This window comes from Canis lupus, chromosome 5, assembly GCF_003254725.2.
Source record: "Canis lupus dingo isolate Sandy chromosome 5, ASM325472v2, whole genome shotgun sequence".
Lineage (NCBI taxonomy): Eukaryota > Metazoa > Chordata > Mammalia > Carnivora > Canidae > Canis > Canis lupus.
In genome coordinates, this window is record NC_064247.1 from 51653932 (window position 1) to 51671858 (window position 17927).

General features: G+C 42.0%; 1 protein-coding gene across 13 annotated transcripts in view; it reads left to right on the forward strand.

Annotated features, from left to right (window-relative positions):
• Positions 1–17927, forward strand: part of DAB1 (DAB adaptor protein 1) — a 1117693-nt gene that overhangs the window by 141841 nt on the left and 957925 nt on the right. For 12 of the 13 annotated variants that reach the window (XM_049110401.1, XM_049110402.1, XM_049110397.1 and 9 more), the window contains exon 2: positions 11088–11172. The exons of the other annotated variant lie outside the window; for it this stretch is intronic. The gene's annotated coding sequence lies outside the window, so the exon portion shown is untranslated. The remainder of the gene's footprint in view (positions 1–11087; positions 11173–17927) is intronic. 13 annotated transcript variants of the gene reach the window in all.

The following is a 17927-nucleotide window of genomic DNA, read 5'->3' on the forward strand; positions in this document are numbered from 1 at the left end:
AGGACTAGAGGGGTAAATTAGCACTTTAAAAGCTACTTTTAATTAAAAGCCACTTTTAATCTGTGGTTAACGAAATGCCATAAAAGACTACCAAACATCAGATCCAGTAGCTGGAAAATGTCCTTGTCCCCAGGGCCTGATCCTAATAGTGGAACCACACACATAGTGACCGATAGACAGGAGCAAGGGAGTGAGCTGGGGAAACCTCTCAACAGAGTCCTTTAAATCATCCAGTCACCACTATAAGTGGGAGAGTTCAAACCAAGAAGTGCTCTTTAAACACCTACATATACATGTGTATGTATGCATATATACATATATGTCACAAGAGACTTCATTTTAAAGGTGTCAAGCCGGAACTTAGATTCTGTATAGGGACATTGGCCTACAGCATTCAGGCACTCTGCTAATGAATTCCTTTTTCCAGACCCCCTGTTTGAAATGAAACATAATGAGAGTGATGATTCTGCTCCATGCAGGGAGGCCTCAGAAAATAACACCTCATCATCATCTAATTAAAAACATTTAAATACTTTAGTGGAAATAGGTTAACAACACCCCAACAGGAAAAATGAAGGAGGGTTGGAGCCTTTAGGAGAAAATCATTTCATTTTGCCGGGAGGATTTTAGCACTTTTTAAAAGGAGACTGATTGTATTTAAAATATGAGGCTTTATATAGTATTTCAAGTCAAGAGAAATAAAAATATCAAGACTCCCTGGGGCCATTGGATCTCTTGCCTTAACAGAGGGCAGTGGCTTCATAGTATTTGCCTTATACTTTAAGAAGGCACCTCTAACCCAGAGATTCTAGAAGAGATCACACAAGGGAGTAGATATAGAGCCCACTGTCTGCATCAGGGCATACTGCTCCTGAGTAAGAGGCAATTCTATAAGCCAACATCCTCTATAAAAAAGGATTCATTTTTTTCCTTTTGATCAAATACCATTTTTTTAATTTTGTTGGCTCTCATTAAACACGCAATATAAAATCCCAATTGTATTCTATCCATCTGTTTTCAAAGGCAATCTCACAGTCCTGTAACAAAATGAGCCTATGCTGCTAACCCCACTGGTGTGATGCTGGCCCTTATATGTACATGATTTTTCAAACATGTTTTCTTCAGCATAATCATTATCATTTATTCCACATTGCCTGTGATAACCCCTTGTTTATGCAATTTATTTTTTTTTAAGATTTATTTATTTATTTATTTATTTATTTATTTATTTATTTATTTATGAGAGACACATAGAGAGAGAGGCAGAGACACAGGCAGAGGGAGAAGCAAGCTCCACACAGGGAGCCCAGTGTGGGACTCAATCCCGGGACTCCAGGATCACACCCTGGGCCGAAGTCAGGCTCTAAACTGCTGAGCCACCCAGGCGTCCCTGTTTATGCAATTTAAATGCATGTTTGTATGTGTGTATATATTTCTACACATGTTTGTATATATATATATGTCATATATGTGTGTGTGTATATATATATATATATATATACACACACACACATACACACACACACACACACAGATATATTAGTGACTGGTGAGCCTTGGGCTTGAACCCATGTTTCTGACAAAGCCTAGGCTTTGCCACTGTAACATCCTACCACAGGTATTCAGATGGAGCACGGTTCCAGTTCTTAGTTTGTCTAAAGATCAGAATTATACAGCTCTTGTTATAGCTGGACGTAGAATGTTATTTTACACCTGGACATGTTTCATCAAATTCACCTTTTCAAACAGGATTGTTTGTGAACAACCCCAGGACAATCTCCTCCCCTTCTTGTAGCAAAAAGGAAGACAGAGCTACAGAAAGGAGCCCAAGTTGGGGAAGAGAAAACCAGAGGAAGGAAGCTCTGAGCTTCATGTAAACCGCTCCATCCTGATTCTAAAGCAGAGACGCTAATAATAAGGACAATAGCTAACCTTTACTATAACATTGACTGCAGTGTGTCTTGTGCCAGGAGACGCTCCTCACCAATCCTATGAGGTACAAAAAATTATCCCCATTGAGGCTGAAAAACTCAAGATTTTTTTTTTTTTAAAAGTAACTTAAAGGCTTGAAATATGTAGTTTTAAAGTAGATGAGTTAGAGGCCCTGCCTGTGGCAACCTCTGACTTCATTTTCCTCCCTGCTTCCCTTCTTCTGGCCAAGGCCAAGGCAAACTTTTTGCTCTTTTGGCAACACAGAGAACAGATAGCCTTCTCTAGGGCCTGCACTTACTCTTCTCCCTCCCTAGAATGTTCTGCTTGAACATACTCTTACTTGCTCCCTCACTTCATGCTGGTCTCCTCTCAGATATCACCTCTTCAGGAATCCTCCCCTGAGGAGTTACTACCACTTATTACCTATTCTTGCTTAATTTTCTTTTTTTCTTCAGAGTAATTATCCTGCCTGTCATTGTATTCTGTTTTTGTTTGTTCATTCTTTGGCTCTCTCTCTAGCACATAAACACCATCAACGAGGATTTTGTCTATTTTATTTACCCCCAAAGCCTTATGCAGTTCCTGGCACATAGATGAACATTCACATATTTGTTGAAATGAATGATTTATGACGTGCACATCTAAATGTTATCATAGGTTGATTCCATTGTAAGAACTTTCACATAACTACATTCACAAAATAGAGATTCAGGTTTGCAACACTGATGCACCTGTTCTTTCCATCATTCAGTACTTACTGGAGCCCACCCCCATGCCAGGCTTAGTGAGGCCTGGGCCCTGAGAGGCAGCTCTCCGCCTTCCCAGTACTGGGGTGCCATGGAGAAGATGTGCCATGGAGGAGCACAGGGTGATGGTGTGTTCCCGAGGAGGAAAAGGCCTCTGTCTTCAAGGCCAACCCGTGAATCAGTGAACTTTATCATGTCTTCTTTAGGATGAGTTTGCTTATTCCATGATTGCAGGGGTGGGGGTCGGGTGACGATCAGCAGATGTGGGTGGCTTCTTTGTTTTTCACCAGAAATGTCCTGCACACAGGGGCTGGAAGGGAAAAGACCAGTAAGGAAATAAGTGTGCCTCCACTCCAGGAGCCCAGGAGAAGGAAGCAGAGTCTTGTGCTGTTTTATTGACACCCAAGAACACCACTTATCAGAAATCACAACTTAGAGCTTTCTTGAAGTGGGTTCATTTTCTCCTCTAAACCACTTGACTGGTTTTTGCCAGAGAAGAGTAAATTTCAAACCCCTTAAAAGCCGGTCTTCCCAGTCTGTAGACTAGCCTCAGCAGTAACAGTGATCCCTGCTCCCCGGAGCTTTCAGATGATGGATGTCCAAACTCCTGGGCTTAGCTCACAAGGCCTGGCAATCTGGCCCCTGTTCAGCTCACCATTATGTCCTGCTTTTCCTGCACAGATGCCTGGTCCAGCAGTGCCCTTGGTGAGCTGTGCTGTTTTCCCTCTCTGGTTACTTGTCCAGGTGTCTGCCTCTGCCTAGAATGTCCTTCCTCTTTTCTTCCTTTGACTATCTCCCCTGCTCCACCCTCATCATCCTTCAGAGGTTCAGCTCAGGTGAAACCTCCTCCAGTAAGCTTTCCCTGACTGCTCCCCATCCCACCCCACCCCCCACTTTTGGGTTCCCATAGCACCCTCAGAGTGCTGTTGACTTAGCCATGTTGATGCTATAATTTGTTTCTGTGCTCATATATTCTCCCTCACTAGACAGGAAGATTTTGAGGACAGGAATTTGTTTATTTTTGTCTTTTTTAAAATTCAGTTTTCCTATAATCTTTCCTAAGGATCAGGTATGTAATGTTTATTAAATGAGACCTTTGCAGACTGGCTAAAATCCTGTAGATAGCTCTTATTTTTCCATACTTGATTATGAAGGAATGATTTTAGACTATAGCTAGATCAATGATTCAAAGTGCTTAAAGGAAAAACATCACCCACAAGCCAGCTCTGGATTTGGTATCAACAATCTATAGAACAATGAAAAATCAGGGGAAAGGGACCCATGGCTTGTTATGGCTAGAAGGCCAGAGACCTGGACTCTGATCTACCACTATATTTCTGTGTGATTATGGGTAAGTCATGGCCCGTCTCTCAGCTTCTCTTTCCTCCTCTGAAAAAACGAGCATGTGGATTGAGGACAGCTGAGATCCCTTGCAGATCTAAAATCCTACAGTTCTGTGATCCTTCTCATGGTTTACACACTTTGACATGTGACCAGTGTTGGCATTCCCATTTCAGTGACTTGTGATAGAAAAAGGTACACTCCTTTACTGCATCCTGAACTAGTAGAACCAGGAAATGCAAGCCTCTGACCTCAGCAGATGAACTTGAAAGTCCCCATCAGTCACATTTCTCAAAAGATAGTGCATTCAAATGGGGGCAGAAAATAGAGATGGGGAGTTATTCATTCACTGCTTTTAAGGCTCAAAAACTTAGAGTTTATTTTTTATGCTACATTTGTCTATATATATTGTCTCCTTTCCTACCTATTTTTTCATTTAATCTCACTAGCATCACTATGAGGTATCCAGGATAAGAACTAGGTAGCTATTGATGCCATTCACCAAAAGGTTTTGTTCTCTGTTCTTCTGAGAACATAGCAGGAACATGATTCCTGGCCTGCGATGGTTGAGAGTACCACGCCACCAGTTCTGTGTAAGGAATTATGAGCTTTCAGAAGTAATGTTTGTTCATTTTCAGATGAACCATTTAAGTGCAGAAATGAGGCCACATTGGGTTTTTTGTTCCTCTGCCAGGGTGGCCAGGAATAGACAGTAGATATTTCATTAGCCTGGATCCTAGAGTGAGGCAGACATAGAGAAGAGCCCTCAAATGAACTGAGAAAGACACATAGCATGAGCAAAAAAAAATCTCTGTTATTTTTGGTCACTTACATTTTGGTGCTGTTTGTTACTGCATCACAACTTAGTGTATCTTGACTGACATAGGCATTTACCCCATTTTTCCCAATAAAGAAACTGAACCTCAGTAAAGTAAAATAAACAGCTCTCAGGGTCATAAACACTTCATACATTCTCTAGCCTAGGATTTAAACTTGGGTCTTTTGACTCCACATTAGTGCTGGTTCCCTATACTACACAGCTGTCTTAGTGTTAGGTATTAAGCTTAATTTCATTTGAACTGACCTGTTGGGTCTGTTTTTTTGACTTATCTTTGGAGTGTTAAAGGGAATAATGACAAGATCACAAGCTTTGGAGGTAAGCAGATATGAACTTGAGTCCCAGCTATAGAACTTAAGCTTAGTGTTCTTACTGCACTGCTAAAATGGCCTCTCCTATGTCTATGATTCACCCAAGACTTAAGGAACAGAAATTCTAAATAATAAGAAATGATTGGGGCACCTGGGTGGCTCAGTCAATTAAGGGTCTCTTTTGACTCAGATAATGATCTCAGGGTCATGGGAGCAAGCCCTGCATTGGGCTCTGCACTCAGCGTGGAGTCTGCTTGTCCTTCTCCTTACCCCCAATGCTCTCTCTTTCTCTCTCTAATAAATAAATAAAATCTTAAAAAATAGTAGGGAATACTTACTGCTAATGGCATAGTATCAAGCATCACTGGCAATGTGGGTAGATGTTTTAGAGCAGGGTCTGCCTTCCAGATATCCTCAAATCAGAGAGGCTAAGTAACTTGCCTGAGGTCATATGGTAAGTGGAAGAGCCTCAATCCCAACCCAGACCTCACTGATCCCTTCCAGTATGTCTCTCTGCCTCCAAGACAAAAGTGGCTCTGCTAAAACCCTGCATCAGTGAGAAAAGAGAGGCACAGCATGATTTTTATGATTGACTTCAACCTGGAGGGCCCTCCCATTTCTGTTCTTATTTGCCTTGGAGCTTTGAGTTGATTTACTCTTTGAACGTTCCTCTTCTTTCTCTTACTCTGGCATTAACAGTGAGAACAGCAGGCATTGCCTTGGCAAGGTTACAGGATAAACTTGCTGCTTTTAGGACATCTGCATCCAGCAAACCTTTATTTTCTCTCCCTTGGGCATAATCTTCCAAAAACACATCTGTTATTCCGGGTGCTTACCTGGCTGGGCTTATTTTTCCTCCCTTTGGATGGAGAAATATTCTGTCAAGATATTAGGAAGAGTTTTCACACTCTCTGAAGCCACAGACCCTTTGTGTATTTTTTTAAAAAAATCCACACAACTCCAGAACCTTGATTGAGTCATAAAGTTTTATTAAAAGGATGAGAGCACCACTTGTGTCCCAAAGTCCTTCAGTTCCAGGATGTCAAAGTCACTGGAGATGCTTTCAGGGTCTTTTCTAAGTCACTGAAGTATAGGTAGTGGCTGGGGTTTAAGTGCACCTTAACAGACTCTATTTCTCAGATGCGTGCCCCAGGACACATCACCTTACCCTTTCCATCAGCTAAGCCACATTTACACATGGCTGCCTCCAACTTTGTCCTCTTTAGTGAACTTTCCAGTACCCAAGGAAGAAAAACAAAGACCAGGGTAGGAGCTAAAGACTCAATTCTACTCCATTCATTCATCCACTCATTTAAAGACCATGATTGAACACCTACAAGGTATCAGGCATAGTACTAAACACTGAGGAGATGCTGGTAATCCAATCCCTGATCTCACTGAGAGTTGAAATAGTGGAGATTTGAAAAGTGCCAAGACAGCTATAGCATGGCATGATTAATTAATAATTAGCTTATCGTTCATTCAACAATATTGAGTGATCACATGCCAAGCACTGCTTTAAGTTCTGTGAACATAGCAGTGAGCAAAAGAGACAAATATCCCCACTCTCATGAAGTTGACCTTTTGATGATGTAGTCAGGGCAGGTAATATACATAAGGATATGATGCAGCAATAAGTGGTAATGATGAACATCATGAAGAGAAATATGGTGCAATAGTGGCAAAAGTGTGATGGTGGATCTGTTTCAGCTAGGGTGACCTGTGAAGGGCTGTCTGAGAAGGTGATGTCCAAGGGGAACCCTGCAATGATAGTACGAGACCAGAAGTGTAGCACCCTATGCAGCATCTCGGAGGGCATCCTACCCGTATCTGCTTGTGACTTTGGTCGAACCACTTGATTTCTCTAATCTTTGGTCCCTTTCTATGGACCTTGAGGAGGTTTAATGCCCTGCCTTCCTACCTCTTCTGACGGTGGAATGAAAAGAGAATCTGTTCTTGAACAAGCTGCCTTGCTCTCCCTCCTGGGGCCTGGGACATATTCTCATGGGTCTGCTCTCCAGAAGGCCTAGTTTCATAACAACCTCATGGCTTCATTGAGTGGGGTGAGGTCACAGAATTGTCTTTGAATCCTACTGCCAAAAAGCTGGTCTTCTCACTTCCCCTTAACCCAATTCCCTCATTTATACAATGGGGATAATTAACAGAACCTGTGTTTTCTGATTATTGTCAGGACTAAGTGAGCTTGTGCATTTAATGGCAACAGGCTTTGCCCTGCACAAAATGCTCCAGCACTGTGTTCACTACAATAATGTTACTATCATTATATTTATTAATATTTAAAATAACAGCAGCACATGTGGAAGCCTCAAGCACATGTCTGGCATGTCATTGATACTCAGCAAATATTATTCCCTTCTCTTCTTCTTTCTCATTCTATTTCCAGTGATGTGTCCCTCTTCCCCTCTGTTCTGTTTGATCCAGAGCCAAGGTTGCAGAGAGCTGGCGTCTTAGGTTAGGCTCACGGGAAAGAACAAGGTGAAGGAACGCTTAATCTTCTTTTTGGGAACTTTCACTGCATATCTACAGATTGCCAGGCTCTGTTCTTAACACTTTACATGTATATTAACCTATTTGATCTTCATGCTGATACTACTATAAGCTATATATGCTGATTATACTCATTTTTATAGTTAATGGCAACTGAGGTATGGTGATATTAAGTAACTTCCCAAGGTCACTGAGCTAATTAGTCAAGGAGCTCTACAACCAAGCCCCCAGAATGGGGAAGGGTTAAAGGACTTGGGGCGGTAGTTTCCTAAGGAACTAAGATAGAAAATCAGCGGAAGTCTTCCGCATATTGTGTCTCTCCAAAGCTTGAGTGTGGCAGGTGAGTGCAGTGGGAGCCTGAACCCTGATAAGAGGAGGCACCCCATGCCAGAAGGCATGCACCGGAAGGGGTGCCCCTGTCACTTGGGCTCCACTTACCTCTTCTGACCCTCCTCTCTCCTTCCCTGAGGCTGGCATGCATGTCACAGACAGTTGTAAATTGCTGATCTCCAAGAAAGCTACCTCAGAAAGACAAAGTGAATCAGAGAAAAAAAATGAAGCCTTCTGTGTTTGAACTCTTAGACTCTCGAGCATGCAGTGCTTGGAGCCTAGTGCTGCTTATTTCAGAACTCCAGGATGAATAAAACTGCCAACTCCCTACACCCTACCCTCTGAGAATGAAGGCACCCCCTTGGCACCAAGAGGCAGAATGTGGATTCCCAGGCACAGAAGCAGCATGAGGGGGATTTGGTCCCTAGCCTTTGGAACCTGCTGATCTTTTCTTTCCTTTTTTCTTCTGGAAAAGCATCTGGCTTTGAGGAATAGCAGGAGTACTTAGTCAATTAGATTGCTGGCACACCCATTGATCTTTGGGGAGCTAAGTTCAGAAGAACAATTACCCAGCCTGCAATCCTTCTCCACCTTTCTCTCCTCTCGACCTGTTGGAATTACACAAGATTGTCAATGCAGCTCTGTTCTCTGGGCCTCTCTCTCCCTCCTACTATTTCTCTCCTCCTTCCACTGCTGTCTATAGCTTCTTCATTCTCATTATTTTCCTGACTTGCCCTCGTTCCTTCTTTTTCCTCCTCATCTACAGAGTAATGAACCTGTTTGGTCAATTTCAGGGCCATTCCCTGGCCTGCTGAGGATCATCTGTCCACTGGGATGACAGTGCTATGCAGAGAAAAGCTTGGGGAATCAGACAAATGTGAATTCAAATCCCGGTTTTTGGCTTATTTGCTTTGTGACCTGGAAGCAATGACTCAGCCTTAGTCTTCTCTTTAAATATGTATTGGATCAACAAATGATTGTGCTCAAGATTAGCCCATGGCAAGTGATCTACAGATGGCAATAATCATCATTATTGTTATTAGTACTATTATTCCCTGTAGAGAAAGGCTGTGTGTAAAGTCAGTCCCAGCTTGCCCTAGCCCCATCAGATCTCAGCAACAATAATTTCTCCTCAAGGCTCTATCTTCTCAGAACCTGAACCAAAACCAGCAGAGTCTGATGAAATATTAGGAGCTCTATCCTTAGAGAAAGGGTTTGGAGAAGTCAGATGTGCATTACGCAGAGTAAATGTGGCCAAAGAAGAAATCCCCTGGCTCACTTCACCATGAACAGCCTTGGGTTGTGGCTTCCCTTGCTGACCTCTCCATGTGTGTCCACTCCAACTATCTGGCCTGCTTCCAAGTTCCTGGTTATTGCTCCAGCTTCCTGCTGGGATGGGAGCCTAGCTGGGACCCCTAGCCTGGTGAGATCCTGGGTCCCTGACAGCTCTGAATTCTATGGTTAAGGGATTCTTCTTAGGCTTGGGATATAGAGGATACTATGAGAGCCTAGTGCTAGAGTAGTGTAGCTAGGGGGGTCTGGAGTTTGGCCTCTGAGCTTCCCTAGTGCCACTGCAAGAAAGGCACCTCTGTCACTGCCTTCAGAGCCAACAGCAGTAGTGGCTTTGAAGGCATTGAGTGGGAAGGGAATAGGATTTATTCATGATTCCTGACACTGGCAGAAATACCCTGGTATTGCCTAAAGACTACTAGATTTGGAATCAGGAGACTTGGTTCTGAGTCATGGCTACTATTTACTAATTACAAAAAGTTGGGCAAGTAATTTAACTTCTCAAGGGATATCTCCTACCATTTGATGACAATAGTACTTTAATGTGGATACATTTAGCTAGCACAGTGCTGCTAATGCTGGTGCCTTACTTTATTAAAGCACTCTTATAGGTGTGGAGGATGTTTATTATGGATTTCTGCTGTGCTTGGAAAGACAAGGTGTTTATAGCAGATGCCAATTACAGTATGGCATTGAGGTTAAGTGTAAGGACTCCTATGTGAGATTGTCTGGGTTCACATTCCTGAACCTGCTTATCATCTGTGACCTTGGGCACATTACCCTTCCTCTATGTGTCTCCAGTTTTTTTTTTTTTTCATCTGTAAAATGGGGCTTGTCCTGTTAGTACCCAACTCATGGAGTTGTTCTGAGGATTATGGGAGTTAATTTACATGGAGCTCTTAGAACCATAACCCCCACAAAGAAGCCTTTGTCTCAGTATTAGCTGCTGCTATTATATGTCCAGCTCATAGTAAGCTATCTTTTTAGAAAGATTTTATTTATTTATTCATGAGAGACACAGAAAGAGAGGCAGAGACACAGGCAGAGGGAGAAGTAGGCTCCACACAAGGAGCCCAATGTGGGACTCGATCCCAGGACCCCAGGATCATGACCTGAGCCAAAGACAGATGCTCAACTACTCATCCATCCAGGTGCCCCAATAAGCCATCTTAAATGCCTGCCCCATGGACATTTTTTTTTCTTTCACCCCTGCCATGTTTGACTGGACTAGGAGTGGGCTCCTGACCCTAAGTGAAGCTGATTAGAGTTCCATCCCCAGTAAATCAGTAATGAAACAAAGTAATGTGTGTGTGTGTGTGTGTGTGTGTGTGTGTGTATGAGAGAGACAGGAAAATGAGGTATTTAAGACAAATATGCTTGAAAGTTTTGGGAGAAGCACCTTCCTTTTCTTCCCCCTGGGGAACTGGGGGTGCAGGAAGAGAAACAGAGAGAGACAGGTAGGCACAGAGACAGAGAGAAGCATTCAGAGGTGGAGGGCGGAAAAGAGAGACTGAGCACACACACGAGTGGGACACAAGAGAGACACAGCCAGGCAGCTTTATAGGCCCTGGTTCTAGTGTCTTCTTGAAGCCCAGCTGCATTTCTAACCTTGGATTCTAGAGGACACACCTGAATCATTATAGTCACTTCCTCTGAATCAGTCAAGATAAGCTGATTTGTGCTGCAGTAACAAACACCTCCAAATTACAGTGATTTAATACTACATGGGTTTTGTTTATTCTAGGTGCCAACCTGCATGCTCATCAGGGAGCTCTTTCTTATCATTCACAGATACAGTCTTTGTCTTGACATGTTACCACAAGAACTTCGATAGAGAAGTAAATACGGCAAATGTGCACTGGCTGTAAACCTTCTTGTAAGTAATACACATTGTTTCTGTTCACAATTTCATTGGCCAAACATGTCACAGGACCACACGTACCTTTAAAAGAGTGGAGAAGTACAACTTTACCATGTATCATTAATGGGTACCCAAAGTATTTCTGAATATCTTCTGATAATTACCACCCTTTTTTCTTCTCAATCTACCTTTCTATTAAAAAAGCAAATGAACAAACTGCCCTAACTAGTCAAAATGACAGAATAAGAAATTCTCAGTTCCCTAGGTGGCTGGATGTTAAATTGTCTGGAATGAGCTGTCAGTGCTTTCAGACCCCAGAGAAGACGCAAACCAAAAGGGAGATAGAGTTATAGAAATTGGATGAAAGATGTGGTATTTGAGCTGGGTGGTAGAGAGTGGGAGTATTTGCCTGGCACTTCCATGATTTAGTCTTTGAAGTTTTAAAATCACACATGACATAGGAGACTTTGGGGTAACGCAAGCAGGAACCTGCATCTTTGCTCTTTATGGACAGAACAAGCTGATGGATGGTCAGTACCTAGAATATCACATGGCACTGACTCGCCTTTGAGGAAATGTTATTTGTCTTCCCTTATCTCCTTGCACTATAATCTCTTGTTACTTACTGGTACTGCAGTTTTCCTCTTATTTTCCTCTGGGGAATCTAAACACTTCATACTGGCAGTATCATCGGGAGCCATGTGATTGAGGGGTTTGCCATTTTACTGGGAAGACTAGTTTAATTGTTGGCATAAAGTTCGTTGCCTTGGTGTTATAAGCCAACAGACTTGAGGCTCTGAGATACCATCTGTTTCTCAGAAACATTTTTCCCCAGAATCTTCCCTGAGAATATAATTTCCCACTTAACTTCAGAGACACATTTTTTTTTTACCTATCTTGGGATATTATTATTTTTTCCCTTATGAATAATAACTTGTAAAACCAAATACAAAGAGATGTAGGTATAGAATAGTAACTGGAGTCTGGTGAGATAGAATTATATTTCTTTCTTTCTTTTTTTTTTTTTTTTTAAGAATGCAATCCAGGGCTTCAAGCAGTGTAACTGGAGTCTGGTGAGATAGAATTATATTTCTAAGACATAGGTCTGAAAGTAGCTCTCCACTACTCTAAAATCACTGATGAGTTCCCAGTGACCACACGGTAAAGTTCAGGTACAATTTCAGTTAACATCTCCCATGATGTTTTGTACTTTCCCACCTTTTACTTCTGCCCAAATCATTCTTTCATGCTGTACCCTTCCTTCTATCTCCAGCCACTGAAATCAGGTGGACAGCAAAACATTTAAAGTGCATTTGATTGCAAGTAATAGAAAAGCCAATAGTGGAATTTATCAGTTCATGTATTTAAGAAGTCAAAGTTGGTTTGACCCTGTATGTATTGGCACACATACTTACTGTTTGGAAGAAACCAAATCTGGGAAGTGAATGGGAGACCTGGGAAAATTTGGTGTTATATATAATACAGTCTTGCTTTCCCTCTGGTTTCAACTCTAGCAGGAAATTTAAGGTCTAAATACTATGAAGAATTCATTGGTCTTTTTAAATAGGTGGTCTGTACTGCTGAGTCATGGTTATTTTACATCATCACATCAATGGTTTAATTTTATTATTACTTTAATCACTACTGCTCAGCAATTTCCTCAGCTCACAAAATGAGTCAGGATAGTTTGTGCTTAAACTTCTGTGCTCTGCAATCAGATCTATCTGGTTTGATTCCTACCTGGTCATGTGTGTGTGTCTTTTAATTCTTACACCAACTTTGTGAAGTGCTGGGTCTTTTCACCCTCGTTTTGCACCTGAGGGAAATGGGCTTTGGGGAGTTGAACAACCAGCCTGCCATCATACAGATGGTAGGGCTGCACTTCAAGCTCAGGACTGTGGGAGCAAGGTTCTTTACTTCTGTGGGTTTTCTTCCATTTTCTTTATCTTTAAAATGGGATAATGAGGGGCACCTGGGTGGCTCAGTCAGTTAAGCATCTGCCTTTGGTTCAGGCCATGATCCCAGGGTCCTGGGATTGAGTTGGGATTGGGCTCCCTGCTCAACTGGTGGTCTGCTTCTCCCTCTCCCTCTGCCACTCCCCCTGCTTGTGCTCTCTTGCACTCTTACTCTCTCAAATAAATAAATAAAATCGTAAAAAAAAAAAAAAGGACAGCGTTTGTGAATCAATCAACACCATGACTACCCAGAAATAAATCTTCAATAACGTAGCTCTTACAATGATGATGAGATTTGCCCTTCTTATCTTTTTAATCAGAACCAAATTAACTACAAGTATGAAAACAAATGTAGGGAGGGAACACCGTTCCTTGAGACAACCATAAAAAGAGTTCATGATGATTAATCTAGTTAAAATTGCAACCCTCAATTCAAAAGCCTTATCCTGCCTTATTTTTCTCCAGAGAACTCTTTACCATCTGATATACTATATTTTACTTACTTGCCTTTTTAGTTTTACAGATTCCCCTCTAGAATGTAAGCTCCATAAAAGCAGGAATCATGGTCTGTTTTGTCCTTTGTTGTATCCTCAATCTCTGGAATGGTGCTTGCAAATAATAAGTGCTCAGTAAATATTTGTACAGTGAACGAATTAACTAGCAAATTAATTCATCAAATAAGGATTACAAAAATAACATTTCAGATCCCTTTTCATTCTGAGATCCTCTGATTCTGTGGGTTTCCACAAATTTCTCAATCATTCCTACTTTTGAAAGATAGGATAGTGGGAAGGAATCTATCTCAGTTATTTTCCTGGCAAGGTCATAGGGGATGTCATGAATCTCGAGCTTTGTAGAGCCATGAGCATTATTCTCCATGTGTTCATCCTTTAGGCTAAGGTATGACTGCCCCTATGTTTGGTTGGCATTACCTATGTGTCAGACACCAATGTCATGTCAAAAATCAATAACATCATGCATTTCTCAGCACGTACTCATGGGGAGAAGTCACAACCACAGTTCCTGCTGACTCTTCTATTACCAGGCTAGCTACTGGGACTCCACAATCTTTGATCTAGATAGAGTTCCAAATTGTCTCTCACCTGAACTTCAGATCTTTCCCCACCATACTCGTGTTTTCTCACAATAACACAGATCACATCAGAGATAATGCTTTCTAATTGGATAGCAACCACCCTCATTTCTTAATGAATACCTTATATGGGAGGACTTAGTCTTTTATAAGCAAATGCAGAGTCTCCTCATTACCCCGTGTCCTACTGGCCACTCAGCCTTTTGAGGCTGAAGGGTTCTTGTTCTTGGTGTCCTCAGATCACTGTTCTATTCCCCACTCACACATCTCACTATATCCCTCTTATAGTAATTCCTTTCAGGCCCTTGGCTGCAAATATCAACTTTATGCAGGTGAATTCTCCACCATCTAGTCTCTCTCTGAAGTTCCAGGCCCTGATTTCTGTTGCAAGCTGGACATCTCCACTTGGGCATCTCATATATCCAGTTTCAACATGTCCACCCTGAAGTTATCACTTGTGTGTGAAGCCTGCATTCTTAGCTCATTGAAGGGCAGAACCATCTTTCTGGTTCCATAGACCAGAAACCTGTATGCCATCCATGAGCATTCTCTGCTTCCCACCTCTTCTCTATGTCTTGGCTGCCAGTTGGTTTTCTAGAGATGTGCATTCAGAATTCTGATAACACAAATGTAGCCATTCTTCATTTGTATATCCTAGTAACAGGCCCTTATCATAGCTCAAATATATACTTTTAAAGATTTTGGCTATTTATTTGTTTGTTTGTTTATTTATTTATTTATTTATTTATTTATTTATTTATTTATGAGATTGTGTGCACAGAGGGGAGGGACACAGGAAGAGGAAGAGAGAGAATCCCATGTGCACAAAACATGGAGCCTGACACAGAGCTCGATCCCATGACCCTGAGATCATGACCTGAGCTGGAAACTGAAATCAAGAGCTGGACACCTAGGCACCCCTCAAATACATACTTTTAAAACTCTTTTGTCTCTAGTCTTTGCTTTCTCAAATGCAATCAGTTCACAGCAACAAGGGTAATTTTTCTAGAACACAGTTCCAACCACATCACTCTCCTGCTTAAAACTATGGTGACCTCTGCAGGAGTGAGTCTAAGCTTCTTGATTTCATCTTGACCTAGCTCTCTGGCCATCTACCACCACGATCCTTACTTCCCTCAACTACAGATTGCAGGGGATCCCTGGGTGGCTCAGCGGTTTAGCGCCTGCCTTCGGCCCAGGGTGTGATCCTGGAGTCCTGGGATCGAGTCCCACATCAGGCTCCCTGCATAGAGCCTGCTTCTCCCTGTGTCTCTGCCTCTCTCTCTCTCTAAAAAACAAAACAAAACTACAGATTGCATATATTAATCCCTCTCTTACGGGGTCATAGTGAGAATCAAATGAACTCATCCATGTAACATGTCATATTTTCAGCACAATGTCTGACACATAGTAGGTGCTCAACGAATGCCAATTTCCTTCCTGCTTTTTTTCTGGAACCAACATTTGGAATTGATCATAAACTTCAGTGAAGATTTCTCTCCTGTAAAGTGAGCCTGAAGAGTTTCTATCTGCCTTTCCTTTGCTGGGACACAAGCTGAACATCACCTCCCCTACCCCCCGCACTCCATCTCTGTGATGACAGATCATCAAATAATTAGGGCAGCAAGCACTTGAAATTGTGTCAGCTCCCTGATGGCTCTGTTCCTAAGTGGCTGGCCTAGTACTGAACAAGACATGTGCTTCTTCCATGCCACTTCCCCAAGAACCCCGGGCCTCTGCCTGGGATGGCTGGAAGGAAGGAAAAGGAATTCCTGGGTCTCTGACTCTGTGGGCAAGCAGTCTGCCGTGCCTCCACAAGAGGTCTTTTAGGAGAGTTTTTGGCAGTGAGGGTTAAAGAGAAAAGCACAGAGGTAAGAATCAAAGTTGTGGATTTAAGTCTTGGCTGCTATATTTCTAGTACAAGTCACCTAAACTTTCTGAGCCTCAGTTTCCTTAGCTCTGAAATGAAGATCATGCTTTCTATCTCAGTGGGTTCTTGGAAAGATTTAATTAAATAATGAATGAATTACATAAGATATAACTTCAAGATAGAGGGCAGCCTGGGTGGCTCAGCAGTTTAGCGCTGCCTTTATCCCAGGGCATGATCCTGGGGACCCGGGATCGAGTCCCGCATTGAGCTCCTTGCGTGGAGCCTGCTTCTCCCTCTGCCTGTGGCTCTGCCTCTCTCTGTGTGTCTCTTATAAATAAATAAATAAATAAATAAATAAATAAATAAATAAATAAATAAAATCTTTTTTTTAAATTTTTAAAATTTATTTATGATAGTTACACACATACACACACACAGAGAGAGAGAGAGAGAGAGAGAGAGAGAGAGGCTGAGACACAGGCAGAGGGAGAAGCGGGCTCCATGCACCGGGAGCCTGACGTGGGATTCAATCCCGGGTCTCCAGGATCGCGCCCTGGGCCAAAGGCAGGTGCTAAACCGCTGCGCCACCCAGGGATCCTGTAAATCTTTACAAAAAAGATACAACTTCAAAATAGAGACACTAAATATTGTTTGCTATGATGAAAGGCATGAGGGGAACAGAGTAGTATTCTCAGAGCTGACTTTCTTTCTACTTCTTATCTTGATGAACTGATGAACTTGTTAATTATACTGAGTTTTAGTATATTTATTTATAAAACAGGGATAATTACTCTCACACTTAATAGGATGGGTTATGTATATGTTTTTGGTCAAACCATAAAGTAAGAATAATCACTATTATTACTGTTATTCATGCTAATAATGGTGGATATAATAATTTATCTTTACTAAATTGGGACAGTGAGTGATACTGTTCTTAGAGGACAGTGCCCCAATTGGAAGCCATGGGCAAGTCACTTAATCTTTGCTTCCTCAAACATTAAGTTAAGAGGATGAGCTTTTTTTTTTTTCATTTTATATATAATTTATTAATTATAAATTTACATAATTTAATCTTTAGTATTACATTTTTTTTAAGATTTTATTTATTTATTCACAAGAGACACACACACAGAGGCAGAGACACAGGCAGAGGGAGAAGCAGACTCCATGCAGGAAGCCTGATGTGGGACTTGATCCTGGGGCTCCAGGACCACGCCCTGGGCCGAAGGCGGCACTAAACCACTGAGCCACCCAGGGATCCCCCAAGAGGATGAGTTTGGTGGGCACTTAAAACAGGACCTGGTGCACAGTCAAGAGTGCAATAAATAGAAACAGAGCATGCGCTCAATAAATCCATGTTGGATAAATTAATGAGTAAATGAAAAGTATAAGTTATTTTATGGGGTTATCTTGAAGTTTACATGCAATTAGAAAGTGCATTATGTACTGTAGAGGGGGGTACACCTAAGGGTACACGTAACATACATCTGTTATGTGGCAGATGGGTCATGTAGCATGCCCGGCTTTCTCCTGCCATCTCTTTCCAGAATCACCTTCTTCACCATGTCTCTGGGTGCTCTTCTGATGCAGCAGAGATAGACTGCCCACACCTACCCTCCTGGGGACAGGGCCAAGGCTGACGGTGAAGCCCAGGGAGACCATGGTCTTTTGTGTCAAACCAAGCAGAAGTGACAGTAATAAACACTTCAGAGGTGCCTTTGCCTTACTTCATTCCCACTCATTCCCACACAGTCTAATTCAGAAGAACACCGAACCCAAGAGTCAGAGATTTATGATGGTTTAACCTATAATGTTGCTTTTGAGGTTCTGGAATATTCCAAAAATCTGT